The sequence below is a fragment of the Leucopleurus acutus genome (assembly GCF_964270905.1).
Source record: "Leucopleurus acutus genome assembly, chromosome: 10".
Taxonomy (NCBI): domain Eukaryota; kingdom Metazoa; phylum Chordata; class Mammalia; order Artiodactyla; family Delphinidae; genus Leucopleurus; species Leucopleurus acutus.
In genome coordinates, this window is record NC_139153.1 from 6,577,696 (window position 1) to 6,593,814 (window position 16,119).

Consider the following 16,119-nt stretch of genomic DNA (forward strand, 5'->3'; position numbering starts at 1 on the left):
ATCCTGTCATCCGAGGTCCCAAACCCTCCGGTGGCTCACAATGTCTTCCGAACAAAAGACAGGTCCTCACGATGGCCGACAAGGGGACATCCAGCCTGTGACCTCTCGGACCCTATCCCCTACACTCACTCTTGTTCACTCTGCTGCAGCCACTGAGGCTTCCTCACTCTTTCTAGAACATTCCAAACCACCTGCAGCCCAGGACCTTGATGTTCCCTCTGCCCAGAATGCTTCTCCCTCGACACAAACATGATTCAATTCCTCACGTGATGCAGAGGCCATCCCTCCCATTCCCCCACACTGCTCATCATCAACAACTGCTCAACACTGCAGTTTGCATTCATTTGTCGACGTCCTTCTTTCACGAGAGTGAAAGCTCTAGGAAGGCAGGACTGTCCATCTTGTGCATCCCTGTCCCTCACCACCTACAAGAGTCCTTGACCCCCATTCACGGGTTATCTGTGGAGTGGCCTGGGGCAAAATTTTTGGGCAACCAGGTGCTGGCTAACTGAACTAGTAAGATTCTCTCTAGAAAGGCTGAGTGTGAAACGCACAAAGCAGCAGCAGTTGGTAGGAATCAGGGGCAGAAATCAAAAGCCACGAGGCTGCAGAAGCCAGGAGCCACGGAAACCACGAGGCAGCAGATGTCACGGGCCAGGAGGTAGAAACAGGCTCCACCTGAGCAGGCATCTTTGTCTGCTTTCTTCTGCAGGAAATCCCAAGGGCCTGGAGGAGGGCCTGGTGCACACAGGTGCTCAGTAAATGTTTGCTGAATAAATGAAAGGTGGAGCGGAGAAAAGAGAAGAGTTAGTTGGCATAAGCAGGAACAGCCAAAGTGGGGCAAGGAGTGGAGACGTCGTGGACACGGCTGCAGGGAAAACAGCCTCCAGGGGATCCGGACAAGCCTTCAGTCTCTGTGGGGCTTGGCAGTGTGATGGCGACACTGCTTTCTGTCTTTGCTACATCCCCCTATATCCAGGCAATAAGCCCCATTAACTGAGGCTAACTTGGACATGTCTCTAGTCCCTGCAACCCCAAACAACCTGCTAACAGGGAGGCCTCCCTGGAAGAGGCACCACTGAAGGGGGAACTTGGAACAGGCAACCCCAGACCCCTCTTCTTACTTTCTTTTTTTTTAAACAGCTTTACTGAGATACAATTTACATACCATGAGATTCACTTATTTTGCTATGTATATTTTATCACAATTAAAAAACCTCAGAATAAAACTCTTGGGGACTTAGGGTTTGAGTGGGCAGAGGAGGCAGGAGGGTCTGTTGGCAGCAAAGTCACAGTGATGAGGAAGCATGAGGTGTGCCTGGGGAAGGGCGAGGTGTCCCACGTGGACGGGCAGATGAAGAGTACGGGGCTGGGGGGTGAAGGGCGGCCAGGGCGAGCCTGCCAAGAGCCTATGTAGAGCACTCTGGCTCGGGGGCTGGATCGGCTGTGATGGGCCTCGGAAGGAGAACGGGCTGCCCAAAGCCAGTGGTGGTGCCCGCAGAGGTCAGCAGAGCTGGGTTCTAGAGCCGGCTCTGCTGTTAGAGCAGGTGTGGCCCCGGGCAGGTCACCCTCCCTCTCCTGGCCCCTCGCTCCACCCTCCGGCATCTCTCAAAGTCCCTTGCTGCTCTAATTTCCCCTAAACAAATGTGGTTAGGAGAATGGGGCTGGGAGCCAGACCTGGCTTAGAAGCCCGGGTCCTTCACTTTCCAGCGGGATGACCCTGGGTTCCTCATCTCTAGGACGGGGACAAGAGTCCCGACCACACACGGCTGCTTAGAGGGCCAAATGGGGCAACAAACAGAGAGGGCTTGGCACGAGGCCCTCACATGCTGGCGCCATCCGTACCACCACCTCGTGTTAGCCGATGCTGATGGGATGCTTGAGGGCAATCCTGTAAACAGCAAGCACAGAAGCGGAGAACTGCTCCCAGCTGCAGTGTTTGCAAAGTAACACTTAGTGCATGGATAGACACACAGCTTGGTGCCTGGGATGAAAGGGAGTAAAAGGCATTCGTTAGAAAAATGCTTGGTTTCCCTTAGTGACCAAGGACGCAGAGAAAGCTCTGGGTGTTCAGAACTGGCATGGTATCCTTGCTGTTACGGAGCCCAGCACCGATGGGGCAACCAGGCCCCGCATCAGCCCGAACGAACCTGGGGTGTCCATCCTGTAACTCACTCAAGCTTTCCCTTCAATCCACAGAGCCAAATGCTCATTTGATTTTTCTTCCCTGTTCGCCTGTGTGGTTTTTTCTGCTTGTAATAGAAAACAACAACATCTCTGGCTATCCGTGAGCATTCAACATTGGAAACCCAAGGCTTAGTTTCATGACTTATTCCTACTATGTAGCCTGGAACTCGGGAAAAAGGGTACGGACAGGGTCTAGCACCTAGAAACACCCTCTTTTTATATTTATAGGACGGACTGAATGGACAAATGCAACGTAAGCTACCAGCGAAAAACTGGAAGGGTTACCTAGGGCTGAGCAATTTCCAAAAACACTTCAGGCAATTAGCACCTCACCGTGAGGGGCTTCCTAGCACAGAAGAAAGGGATCCAAGTATCTCGGTTCAAACCCCAGCTCAGCTAAGCTAGCTGTGTGACCTTGGGCCAGCCACTTAGCCTCTCTGAGCCTCTGTCTGCACTGTGCTTCCCCATCTGAGAACATCACATCCCACTTTGTTGTTATTCTTCCAGCATCTGTCTTCATCACCCTGCAAAGCCAACGGCTGTGTCTGCCTGTCCACTGTAGTGTCACCTGTGCACAGCAGGGGCACGATCCCTACGAACTCTCCAAATCCAGCTCTACCTTACCACTCCTCTGCTGCTGGCCCGGACGTTGCCTCTTTGGGTTTGGCAAAGATTTCGTTCAGCCCCAAGAACTTAAGTGAGGACATTTTCTTCTGCAGGCCACTGGTCAAAGGCCAACGTCATTGTCCGACCCAGTAATGAGCTGCAAGGCTGTTCTTGTTTCTGGCTTGATTTAAGAACTCCATAAAGGAAGCAGAGTCAGGTGAATGGTTTGATTAAGTGGAGAAGCTATATATCATCTACTCCCAGAAGAACTGGAGTGACTTCTACTAGGATCCTGATATCAGAACACACAACACAATCTATGTCTGTACCCCTACGTGGCAGAGAAAAAGCAGGGGTGGATGAGGAAACAGCTTATCTTTATGGGCAAGAAGAGTTTTAGAAAAAGGAGGGGAAAAACACCACACATTTCTATCTCTCGAGGAGTTTACAATCTGCTGATGGAAAGAGACAGGTAAAGCAGGTATTTATTTTACATTATGATGAGTGCATGGTGTCACAGAAGCACCTGGCCAGTCTGGGAGAGCAGGAAGAAATGAGAAAAGATCCTTTATATATATATAAATATATATCCTTTATATATATATATCCTTTATATATATATATATATATATATATATATATATATATCCTTTCCTTGCCCATGCCCACCCCTATTACATCTGCTTCCCCTACACAGAACATCTCTCATGCCCTCTGCCCACCTTGCCCACCTTAATTGCTTCCTGTTACCCTCCCTAATCACATGCTATGATGTGGCCTGACCCGGTCACCTGCTGGATGACCACATGCCTTCCCACCTCTGCCCAGAATATCCTTCCTTCACATCTCTACCCCTCGAAACCTTATGTTTCAAAGCCCTGCTCACACTCATTCATTCTTTCATTCAAGAAGTATTTCTGAGGGCTTACTATGTCCCTGACACTGTGATGGGCACTAGGGATATAATGGGGAAGCCGCAGCCCATGTCCCCAAGCTACTTAAAGCCGTGGGGAGACAGACAGTCACAGTAAGGAGTAATACGTGTGTGGTAGATGTGAGTCCAGAGAAGGGTCCTAGCCCAGCCTTGGTGGGGTGTGTTCACGGAAGGCTTCCTGGAAGAGGCTTCTGAGCCCTGACAAATGAGGTTAAAATGGAGAGAGGTGCCTATTAATGTACGTGAACCTATATAGTTATAATAATAGCTGACATTTATGGATGCTACTAGGAGCCAAGCACTGGGCTAAGCACTGTACACATATTAACTCCTTTTCAGTCCTTACAACCCTATGGGAGTGAGTACTGTTATCATTCCCATTGCCAGATGAGGAATCTGAGGCACAGAGAAGTTAAGAACTTGCTCCTGGTCACACAGCTACTAAGTGGCAGAGCCGAGGTTCAAACTCAGTGCAGCCCAGAGCCCAGGCTTCTGACCACTGCATTCTGTTGTCTCAGGCTGCCAGTGTTATTCTGACATTTCCTCTTTTCATTTAACCATGAACTCATCACAGGCATCCTTCTAAATGGTGCAACCCAGGCCCCATTCTACTTAATGGCTGCAGAGGGAGGATGACACTGGAATTCGAGCAGGGAAGTGATTTGATCAGATTCTTCCCTGGGAAACAGGCAGGGGGCCACCTAGGGGCAGGGGAGTTCTCTTGGGGTCCTGGGGAGGGAGGACCAGGCCTAAGCTCAGGCTGGGATAGGGAGGACGCTGAGGGGGGCTGGGCTCCGGGAACATGACCGGGCAGCAGCACCTTTCAGGGGATTCTGGAAGTGGAAGAAGGGGTCCTGAGACCCCCCCCCAGCCTTCTGCTTACAAGCCTCTTACAGACCCAGCATCTTTCCCTCTCGCCCCACCCTAGCCCGGCGTGTCTGATTCTCCCTGAGAATCTCCCTAAGCACACCCCAGCTGGCACTTCCAATTAAGAGTTATTGACCATCGGGGCTTCCCTGGTGGCGCAGTGGTTGAGAATCCACCTGCCAATGAAGGGGACACAGGTTCGAGCCCTGGTCCGGGAAGATCCCACATACCGCAGAGCAACTAAGCCCATGCACCACAACTACTGAGCCTGCGCTCTAGAGCCCACGAGCCACAACTACTGAGTCCACGTGCCACAACTACTGAAGCCCACGTACCTAGAGCCCGTGCTCCACAACAAGAGAAGCCACCACAAGGAGAAGCCCGCTCGCTGCAACTAGAGAAAGCCCATGCGCAGCAACGGAGACCCAAAGCAGCCAAGAATAAATAAATAAAATAAATAATTTTTTTTAAAAAGAGTGATTGACCATCAGTTTCAGTTCAGCTGACATGTGCAGGTGTGCTGTCTATGGAATTCTTAATTCATTGAATATTCTTTGCCCAGGAGGGTCACATCTATTCTATCCAAAGTGCAAAAAACAAAACAAAAACACCCCAAGTTACCCAGAAGCACTGCTTTAACACCGTCCTCTAGTACCACCCCATCCAGCCCCACCACATTCGGCCACCTGTCAGTCCTACTGCACCTGCTCCAACAGTCTTAGTCTGTCCACTTCTCTCCAGGGCCACCACCGATGGTCTGAGTGACCTTCCTCTCTCACCTGGATGACTGCAATAGCCTCATTCCTGGTCTCCCAGCTCCACTCTAGCATAAGTTAGTCCACATCTCTAGCCTCAGTTTTCCTATCTCTAAAATGGGCACACTGACACTTCTCTCACAGGACTGTGGAGAGGACGGGGTGACATGATGAACCAAAAGCCCTGGCCGGGAGTGCCTTCTCAATAGATGACAGCTCCTTTCCTCCATCAGCTGGCTGGGAGGCATGAGAAAGGTGAGGGACTCTTCTGCTTTCACACTCTGCTGGTGCACATACGAAGCAGGCACCAGCGGCCTCTGCACATCCCTGCCTCTCTTGACCTCACTCCCCCAGCTACAGGGCTTCTTGCCTGTTTCCTGCCTCTTGTTTCCTTCCATAGAGTGGGAGCTCCTCTAGCTTCAGACCCTGGCCTCTCTCCCACTCCTCATTCACTCTCCGGGGCCCGTGCATGGTGCCACATATTTATAAGAGAGTTTGAGAGATGAAATAGGCAAGTCATACTCAGGCTCTTCTGGGCTGCTCTTAGGAGCCAGCCTGCCTGCTGGGAGCCTGCATCCGACTGGGCTCTCAGACAGCCGACCGAGCCCAGGAGAAAGACCTAGGCTCTGCAGGGACCCAGCCCTGCCCACCCCTGGGGCAGGCGGGAAACCCATCCGATTCTAGCCTCCAGCATTAGCCAGCCCACATGCTCCAGTGTCACTCGGATCAGTAACAACGGCGGCGTTTTGTTCTCCGGCTACCTTGCTTTTTGTCTTAATACTCAGCTGGTGCAGAACTCAGGCCGGGCAGAGGAGTGCTATTTGCTGGCCCCTCCCGCCCCCCAACAGGACTGAGCAGCGGGAGAAGACCCTGTCCGCTGTTCCTACCTTGTTAATGGAGATTCTCAGGGCCTCCCTCATCAAGCCCGGTGCTCGGTGCTGTGAGAACCAATCAATAAATGACTGACAAATACTTACTGAGCTCCTGATACAACCGTGAAAATAACTCATCTTTGCTCAGTGTTACTTACTCCTTTTGAGATGCCTAAAAAGCATTTTCAGGTACTCGAACGCTACAACGTGCTGGTATCTTCACCAGCTTGGTGGTCTTTACTGCCATTTGCATGATCAGGGCACGCCCTTGTCTTTCAGGATCTAGCTGTGAACTCACTTCCTTCATCCAGTAAGTTTTCATTACACACCTACTAGGTGCCAGGTGCTATTAACGAAGGCACTGCAGGTATAGCTGCCAACCAGGCAGATGACACCCCTCCACTCCTGTACTGGCGATCTGGTAGCAGTGACGAAGAAAATCAACAGACAGGGACTGGATAGGGCAGGGGTCAAAACGGGGTAGTCGGGGAAGGGCTCTCCAAGGAGGGAACATCTGTGTCCTCAGTGATGGGAAGGTGCCAGCCATTGCAAGACCTGGGGGAAGGGGCTCTCAATAACGCTGTGAGTGGTGGTACTATTATTAATATTAGGATTCCCCTTTTACGGATGTGGAAACTGAGGCCAGGGAGGTTAAAACGCTTCCTCCAAGGCCAAAAAGGTAACTACTTATGGCACCAGGTCAAAACTCTGAAACCCCAACTATTGCCACCAGACTCACTTGCCTGTAGGTTGGTTCTAGAACTTTTAAAAAGAATCTTAACCTCGGAGGTCTTCAACAAAGTAGCATGCAGCACACCCACAAGAAGGCTCCAGTCTAATCTGAGAAAACATCTTTACACAAAAACACTCATCACACAAGGTGGGTCACAAATTAATATATAGGATTAAAACAGTTTCAAAAATTTTAAATCCAGTGGGATTTATTTTGAAACCTGACAAAATGACCCCCAATTTCTTGGGGAAAAAGAAATCCATGTAAGATAGTTATTCATTCATCGGTTTGTTTAATAAACACCTACGAGTTGCCAGGTTCTGCTGTCAGTGCTTTTCAAATATTAATTCTTTCAAACCTCATGACTCATTTAATACTCATAATAATCCTGTAAGTTAATACAGTCACTAACCCCACTTTCTAATCAACGGAATCAAGGCAAAGATAGGGTGGATGGCCTGCCTGAGACACACTGCAAAGTGGGGGAGCCAAGAGCCAAACCTACGTCGTCTGGCCCTGGAACCTCTGCTCTTTGCCGTAAACTGAATTTACAAGTAGCATTTACACAATTGAATTTATATATACGATTACATTTTGTCTCTTTGTCTCTTTCTACCTGACATGAACTTGTTTTCAGAAGGTCTGATTTAAATGCAGAATTCATGGTTTCCCCCAAATTTGCTGTGGGAAGCCCTCGACAGGCTCTTGGAAAAGTTAGACCATCATCCTCCAGGGAGGCGGAAACTAGCTCTATCGGGGCCCCTCAGGGTGGACGTGCCATAAGAACAGTTAGATGCTTCGGACCAAGGAAAGAAAACAGGCTTCCATTGGGGGCCAGCATCAACAGTCACACTGGCAGACACTCGGGATCACATGTGTACAATGGCGATGGAACTGGGCTTCACTTGCACTGGGGGAAAGGGCCAGCAGGATGGGTTTATTTAGTGATGATTCTCTCCAGGAACAGAGAAAAGCCATCTAGTAAATAAATGAAGTCCTTCTAAACGAATAAACCTAGTGAGAACTGCCTAGAAAGTTTGAAAGAAAGAAAAAAAAGAGAGAAAAAGAAGGGGAAAGCAGATGCCTTTGGGAGCTGTTAACTTTTATTCTCCGCAGAGAATCCTCCGAGCAGCATGGCACAGGCCTGCACTGCTCTCCTCCACCTGCGTGGCGCCCAGCCAGCGTCTGCCCTGGTCCTGCCATGACCCTGTCTGATGCTTGGCCGCCCGAATCAGCAGCAAGTTCAACACCTGAACAGCTGGGAAGGAGACCCGTTGCTGAGGAGTGGGTGTCCAGGCTGCAAACCCTGAAATAGGAAACCATGTGAATGGTGCTCCCTGGAGTTGTACGGCGCTGCAGCTCTGCCTCTGAAGATGCAGAGCAACTGAGGATCTGATGCAGGCGGCAGAGGCGAGGAAAGGAAGAGCGAGCCAGTAGATGGGATGGGGACAACTAGAGAAATACGTGAAAAGAGAACTGAGTGAGACCTTCAGCTTACACCCAAACCCAGACAGGTTAGACAGTGGTAATTTACTGTGAAAGATGAAACTATTAAAACAATTCACAACTAGAAACCTTGTCTTCCTAGTCTGAATAATGGAGGTAAGAGTAGCTACCTCATGGCCTTGTTATGGGGATTAAGAGAGATGATCCACCGAGCTGACTCCCTGTGCTATGCAGCTGCTTCCCACTAGCTAGCTACCTTACGTTTGATAAAGCAGAAACCAACACACCATTGTAAAGCAATTATACTCCAATAAAGATGTAAAAAAAAAAAAAGAGAGAGATGATCCAAATTAGCACAGGGCCTCCTCATGTTTTAGTAAAAGAGGATTGAGGAATGATTCAGCTGAGAAACTTGCCCAAATCCAGCCACCCTGGGGGTCAGAGGGAAATGGCTGGAGGGGTGTGGCCCCAGGTCATAATCTGGGGACTTCAGGCAAACTGATATCACAGAGGGGGAAAGAGGACGTGTGCATGGATGGAGTCAAGTCCCTTCATCGCGGGCACCGGAGAGTAGTAATTCACAGCATACACTGTCTGCAGACGCAGCAATTTTAGAAGCAGGAGGAGACAGGTACCAGACTTTCACCCTGGGCTGAACTTCCTTCATCTGGGATCCTTGGCTGGAGGGACCCTACCCAGAGCCCAAGGTGGGCTCTCCCCACAGCACTCAGGACACCTGGGTTCACAGACTCTGCCCACTTGCCCCTGAGGCAGCCTGAGCCTCTCCCTGTTGGAAAGTTCTGCCTTGGACTGAGCTGAAACCAGCTGTCCTCCCCACCCTGCACTTAGCTTCCACCCACTGGGGATCCTATTGGTCCATTCTACCAAACTCTCAACAAGAACAACACCCAGCTTACATAATCTCTTCTAGAGAACCAAGGAAATGGGAACACAGCCCACCTTGTTTTATGAGGCCAGCATAACAGTGAAACCAAAGTCTGACAAGTAAACACCAAACAGGAAAATTGCCAGTGAATCTCACTCATGAACTCATGATGTTAAAGTCCTCAGCAAAAAGGTGATGAGAAATAGCCCAGCAAAAGAGATGCAACAGGACAACCCAAGTTGGGTTTATTCCAGAAATGCAAAAATCAAGGTAGTTCACCATGTTAACAGATTGAAAAAGAAAAATCACGACCATCTGAACAGAAGCAGGAAAAACATCTACTTCCATTTATGACTAAAAAGGAAAGAAACACTTGGCAAACTGGGAATAGAAAGGAGCTTCTTTAATCTGGTAAAGATTATCTGCCAGGGAAATTCCCTGGCCGTCCAGTGGCTAGGGCTCGGCGCTTTCACTGCCGGGACCTGGATTCAAGCCCTGGTCAGGGAACCAAGATCTCACAAGATTATCTACCAAAACCCTAGATAAACATTAGACCTAACTGTCAAATGTAGACAGCTCTTCCATAAGAGAGAGAGAGAGAGAGAGAGAGAGAGAGAGAGAGAGAGAGAAAACCCAAAGGGAAGAAAGGATTGGAAAGGAAGAAACAAAACTTATTTGCACCTCCTATAATTGTATACACAGTATCTCCAAAATAATCTACAAATACATTTTTCTGAATTAGAAAGTTTAGCAAGATTTCTGCATACAAAATCGATGTGCAAAATGCAAAAATATTTCTCCAAAAAAGCAACCAACATAGCATAATTTTTTTAAAAATATATGTGTAGATAGATGATATACCATTTACAATAGCATATAAAATATCAAATAACTAGGAATATATCTAACAAAAGATGTGCAAGACCACCAAGGGACATTAGGAAACTGGACCTAAACCGTATCCTAAATAATGAAGAGAGATACCATGTTCATGGAAGTCTAAATACTGCACCCTCCACCCCCAAGGGGCAATAGAGAGCTCAGCAGGAACACCTGGCAGATCAGAGTAACCCGGGCTTATATTCTACCTCCTGCTGCTTCTAAAATGTGTGACTCTGGTGTGTTTGACCAAGCCCTCTGAACCCCAGTTTCCTCACCTGTAAAACATGGATAGCCATTCCTGTCTAGTTGTGAGAAGTCAATAGATAATAAAGCACTTTGTGGGGGAAGGGGAGGGATTAATTTGGAATTTGGGATTAACAGAAACACACTACTATATATAAAATAAATAAAGAACAAGGACCTAATAGGAAACTATATTCAACACCTGTTATATATACATATATATGACTGAATCACTATGCTGTACACCTGAAACATTGTAAATCAACTATACCTAAAAAAAAAAAAAAGAAAGAAAGCACTTTGCAGAGTGTTGTATAAAAACAGGGATTCTTATGACTAGCATTTTTGCCCCTTGTTGGTCTAAGGGTAGGGAAAAAGCTCTCTCTCCCAGATTAGGCCAGCTGTGTCTTTGCTTCTGCTCATCAACTTGTCATCAAAGGCACTGTCGAGTGCTTATTCTGTATACAACATTTTTTCATTCAGTGCTCACAGCAACCTATAAGACGGGTGCTATGTTAGCCCCATTTTACAGATGAGAAAGCTGACGCTCAAACAAGCAACTTGTCACTCATATATTCATTCATTCATTCGACATTCATGAGCCCCTTCTATGTACCAAGAGTTGTGAATACCCTGGTGAGTAAGTTGGACATGGTCCCTGCTCTTTTAGAACTGATAGTCGAGGTGGGAAGACAGACAGAAATCATACCACAACTAACAAGCTGGCAGAACCAAGATTCAAACTCAGGCCTGCTGGACATGAGAATCCATGCTTTTAACCACTCCCCGAGGTGCCTTCCTCAACCTCCTCTGCTCCATCCTCTCTGTTGTGATGTAATGGTTTCTAACATCCACTCTGCTGGCAGCAACAAGTTTCAGTGGGTCTTGCCATCCAAGCTGCTGCACAAACTGAGAGCTGTCAGCTTCGATCCTGGCCCATGTGATTCTCATGCATTACCACTGGAGAATTACAGCAGGGAAGACGAACGCATAAAGAGGAGAGGCATCCTGTCCCCCCCTCCCCCCAGCATCAGCAGCACTGTTCCCAATGAGTGTGCGCCTGAGTCCTCTGCCACCATTAACGGCAGAAGTGAGTCACTTATAAGTAAGATACAGGAGCTTTATTATAATCACATCCCGAGATTCAGAAATGCTCAGCGTCACTGTGAAAGGGAGAGCAGCAGGTGACTGGGCTTGAATGATCCTCTGCCAGGTACGTCTTTCAGATAAAACGTCTTGGATCAGGTGCAATTACAGCTAATGTCCAGCCTGAATGCTAATGAGAATGACTTACAATTGCTTGTAATTCTTTGCCATTTACACTACCTGTTTTATTCCTTTGCTTTTCCACCCTGGCATTAACCCTGAGAAACAGGGTTTCTAGAAACCTGAAACTAGAAGGTATGATTAATGGCCACTTTGCAGATGAGGAAACTGATGCTCAAGGTCACTCAGCTCAAAGGGCCAGGGCTGGGGTTCTAATCCTGAGCTTTTTTTACGACACCATTCTGTCTTTAAGGGGGAAAAACCCCCAGAACTCTGCATATGTCTTGTCCACCTGGAAGGTGCACAAAATATCAATCTGAAAGGCAGCTGGGGTGGCGTGTTCTGCTGACGTCTTTGCGTTGGTGAGGACAGGGCAGACCTTATGAAATGAACTTCACACCTACCTTCTGCCTTCCCACAACCATCAAGAGGCCCACACTTGTCCCTGAGAAATGACCATGAAGAGAGAACCTGGGCAGAAAGGTAAGAAGAATCCTTCTCGTGCCCCACAAGCCAGAAAACTGTCCCAAATCCATGCCCCTCAGAAACATGCCAGAGCATCAAGTTCAAGGTGCAGTGTGAAGGAGTGAGGTTTGCCGTTAACAGTGGTAATCATGGTAATGCCCAGCATTTGCTGAGTACCTCGCAGAGCACCAGAAGTTTTAAACAAGTTTGCACTGGAACTTGAGGTTTTAGGCTACTTAAAGCTTGAGTCGACACTAAGACTTCTTACATTACATCTAACACTAGACTACTCGCACTTTATAGACGAAAAAGCAAGAGTCTTAAGGAGATCGGGCAGGCAGCTCGCAGGTGGCAGAGCCAGGTTACCAAGCGGGGCCTGTTTGACCTTAACAGTAACAACAGTGACAACTAACATCTAAATAGCACTTTTATGTACTGCCTCATAAAAGCGTATTGTATCTAGGTGCTTTATGCGCATAAACACAATCAGTTCTCTCACCAACCCGGTGAGGAATGTGCTAGGAATACTTCCATCCTAAAAATGGAACAGAGAGGTGTAGCAACTTGCTCAAGGCCACAGAGCCCATAAGTGACAGCTCTGGGATCTGAGCCAGCTCCAGCATCCACACTTTTGATCTCTTTGCCATGCCTCCTCTTTGTTATAGAAAGGCCACACCACTTCCACCAGGCACTCCTGGATGGTAAAAAGGAAAGCGCAAACAGGAACATGGAATTCTGAGAGAGTCCGAGGAAAGGAAGATCAGGTACGAGTTCTTCCTACCTCGGACAGCCAGCCAAGGGGGGAGCACTCCCAGCCCAGCACTGTCCAAACTCCTCTGGGCTGCAGGGGCTTGGAGGCAGCTCCTTCCTCCACCCAGCTCTGAAATCATGTTCAGGCAGCGCAGAGCCATCTCCACCCTCTATCCTGGAGGGATTCTCTCTCACACATGAAAATGGTATCAGGCTTCCCTACAGACTTTGCCTCCATCAAGGGAAATACCTCTTGAGACAGCAGGGTCGCCTCAGGCAGCCTCAGGCTTCCGTGTGAGGGTCCAACTAGCCCTGGGTCAGATTAGGAAATTTATGTGGAGCTGTCAGGGATTCCTGTGAGTGATAACCACGCAGCAGCAGGCCTCCTACACGACACCTGTCACAGAGAGAGGAGAGCGGTGCATGGGCATCAGGGACCCTGTTGCCTGGCATCTCTCTATTTTCACCTTTGCTGCTGCCAATCACAAGCAGAAGGGACCTAAGGTCCCATCTACAGCCTGAGTGTCACTGACAATCTGGAAGGAGTCAAGGAAAACCTGTGTTCAAATCCCAACTCCTCCACGGACCACATGGGCAACCCCAGGCAAGTTATTTAACCTCTGCGAGCCTCAAAAGACAATCTGTTCAATGAGCCTAGTAATAATAGTGCCCACTCTGCAAGGCTGCTGTGAAAACTAAGTGGGATAATGCATAATGATACTCTGACGGGTCCATTCTCTCTCTCTCTCCCAGTCTCTGTTCCTGCCTGACTCCGAGATTAAAGCTAAGATTGGGGCATTCAAGACCTCCCTATCAGATCCCCAGCTCTGCTCTCCTTCATGCTCTGGAGACACACTCCATCTGTGCTCCAGTCACAGGGACCTAGCCCCCATCATGGAATGAGTGCCCCAGGTACCTTCCGGCCGGGGGACCTGGTTAACAAAGTACTTAGCCCCAGCACCATTCCTTCATCGTCGGGCTCCAGGCCTGAGGCGGGAGCCCCCTGCTGGAGGACAGCAGCCCTGCCTGGAGCATCTCTGCATTACCAGCTCCCAGGCGGAGCGGACACCTCAGAGAGATTAAGGGATTGGGGTGGGGTCTCTTTGGGGGGCGGAGGGGGAGGGGAGAGTCACCCAGAGAAGGAAAGAAGTTTCCGTGAAGAACTGCTGCGCTTCAGCTCCTGACTTCCTTGGCTCCTTCCAGAAAAATCGAGAGTAGCTTCTGGAATTTGGCTCCTGTCACCTGAAAGGGCAGCCCCAACGGGCTTCTGCCGCCAGAATCCACTCCCTGACAGTAAGGGCCACTCATCTTTCCACAGGATCCTCTGCGAGGCACAATGATGCGGTGGTGGTCCGCCCCGGGTTTGCAGCCGTGCTGTAGGAGAGCGTGGGCAGTGGTCTCCACACTTCCCACACCAGACCCCTGGTGACGCTGAACCTGGGGCTTGCCCGCATGTGATTAAGTGGTGTGGGTCAGGCTGACTCGGGTTCAAAATCCTGGCTCTCTCCTTGACTCGGTGGTGCTCCTGGTCACAACTTTCCCTCTCTGAGCCTCTTTCCTTCTCTGTAAAATGGGTATAATAATGCCGGTTCATCAAGTTAAAGGGAGAACCGAAAGAGATCACGGATACCCAGTGCCTGGCATATTCAACGCACTCAAGAGATGGGCTCGGACTGTGGGGAACATCAAACTCAGAGCCTAGGGCAGCTCTGGGAAAAACGGAGACTCGCCCCCCCTGTCGGAGCCAGAGGCAGACGCCTAGGGCGCGCACGCTGGCGAACCCAGGCAAAGCTACAGGTGTGTGCGCGTCGGGGCGGGGGCCAGAGCTGGGTATCAGACAGGGTGCCGCGGAGGCAGCCGCGCTCCGGGACCCTACCCGCGCCGCCCACAGTCGCCAGGGCCCCGGAGCGCGCCCACCCAACGCCGGCGGCTTCGGGAGCTCTGCGGCTCCGTGGGGATGCCCAGACCCAAGCCCGGCCACGCACAGCCTCGCCCCGCAGCCGCGGCCGCGCTCCAGCCCCTGCCCGCGCCCTGCCCGCTCTCCGCTCCGACTCACCGGCGCCGGCTCCCGGGAAAGTTTGGTGGCGAGGCGGCCGCGGCAGCCAGGCTGCTCGGTGCTCGGCTGCGGCGGCAGGAGCGCCGAAGGAGCGGACCCAGAGGCGGGGCGCGGTAGGAGGAGCTGCGCCGAGGGGCGCCAGCCCGGAAGGCGGGAGGGAGGCGGAGACCTGGGCCCCCGGGCCTGCAGTGCCCCCGCCTCCCGCTCTGTGCTCCTAGGCCGCCCCCCTCTCCGCGCACGCTGGAAGGGGAGCGAGGGGGCGCCACGGGCTCGGACCCCTTCTCCCACACCTGCCCCAGGGTCAAAGCTGCTCCCGCAGAGCGCCCCGGCCTCCGGCTCTGCACGGTGCGGAGGTTCCTGGGGTCTGGAGGGAGAGGTTGAAAGCAGGATCAGAACCCTGGCGAGTACATCCTCCCCGCCACACACACACACACACACACACACACACACACACACACACACACACACACACACACACACACACACACACACACACACACACACACACACACACACACACACACACACACACACCCGAGGGCAGACAAAAATAGATGAGTCAAAATAAAGAAGCAGAGAGAGAGAGAGAGTCAGAGATGCGATGATGTTTGGCAAAGTGAACCACAGCCCGACTGACAAAGACATCTAGTGACACCCTACTTCTCCGTGTCCCTGCCAGAGAGGCCAAACTAGGAAAAGACAGACAAAGCCAGGCAAAGACTGGGATTGACAGATAGAGACCCTACCCCTAGAGCTTCCACGGGGAACTAGAGAGACCCCCAAGGTCTAGAACCCCACACTCCTCAGCTGTTTCTCCCCAGCCGCTCAAATCAGCTCGTTTCAAAATTCAATGTGTTCCAATTAGCATCCTGAAGCGTAAGGATGGGGGTGTGGTTCTTCTGCAGGTCTCCTCTGCCCTGACTCTAGGAGCCTGAGAATTCTTACCGGCTGCCTTCATTTCCAGAGCTGGGGAAGAGAAGCAGTTTCCCCTCTCTCCTCAGCGCCAGGAAAACTCCACTGGAACCGCTCAACTGTTATCTTATCTCAACATTCCAAAAGAGACACTCAAACTGAGTGGGGGAGGTGGGTGTTTTTGAAGGAGGGAGGGAATTCCCTGGCGGTCCAGCAGTTAGGACTCCGTGCTTTCACTGCAGGGGGCCCGGGTTTCATC

At 50.4% G+C, this 16,119-nt stretch overlaps 1 pseudogene across 1 annotated transcript in view; it reads left to right on the forward strand.

Moving 5' to 3' along the window:
• The first annotated feature begins 14,849 nt into the window (after positions 1-14,849).
• Positions 14,850-16,119, forward strand: part of LOC309967009 (store-operated calcium entry-associated regulatory factor-like) — a 48,875-nt pseudogene continuing 47,605 nt past the window's right edge. Inside the window, exons 1-2 of the transcript in view lie at positions 14,850-15,061; positions 15,167-15,293. The product of the transcript in view is annotated as a store-operated calcium entry-associated regulatory factor-like (transcript). The remainder of the gene's footprint in view (positions 15,062-15,166; positions 15,294-16,119) is intronic.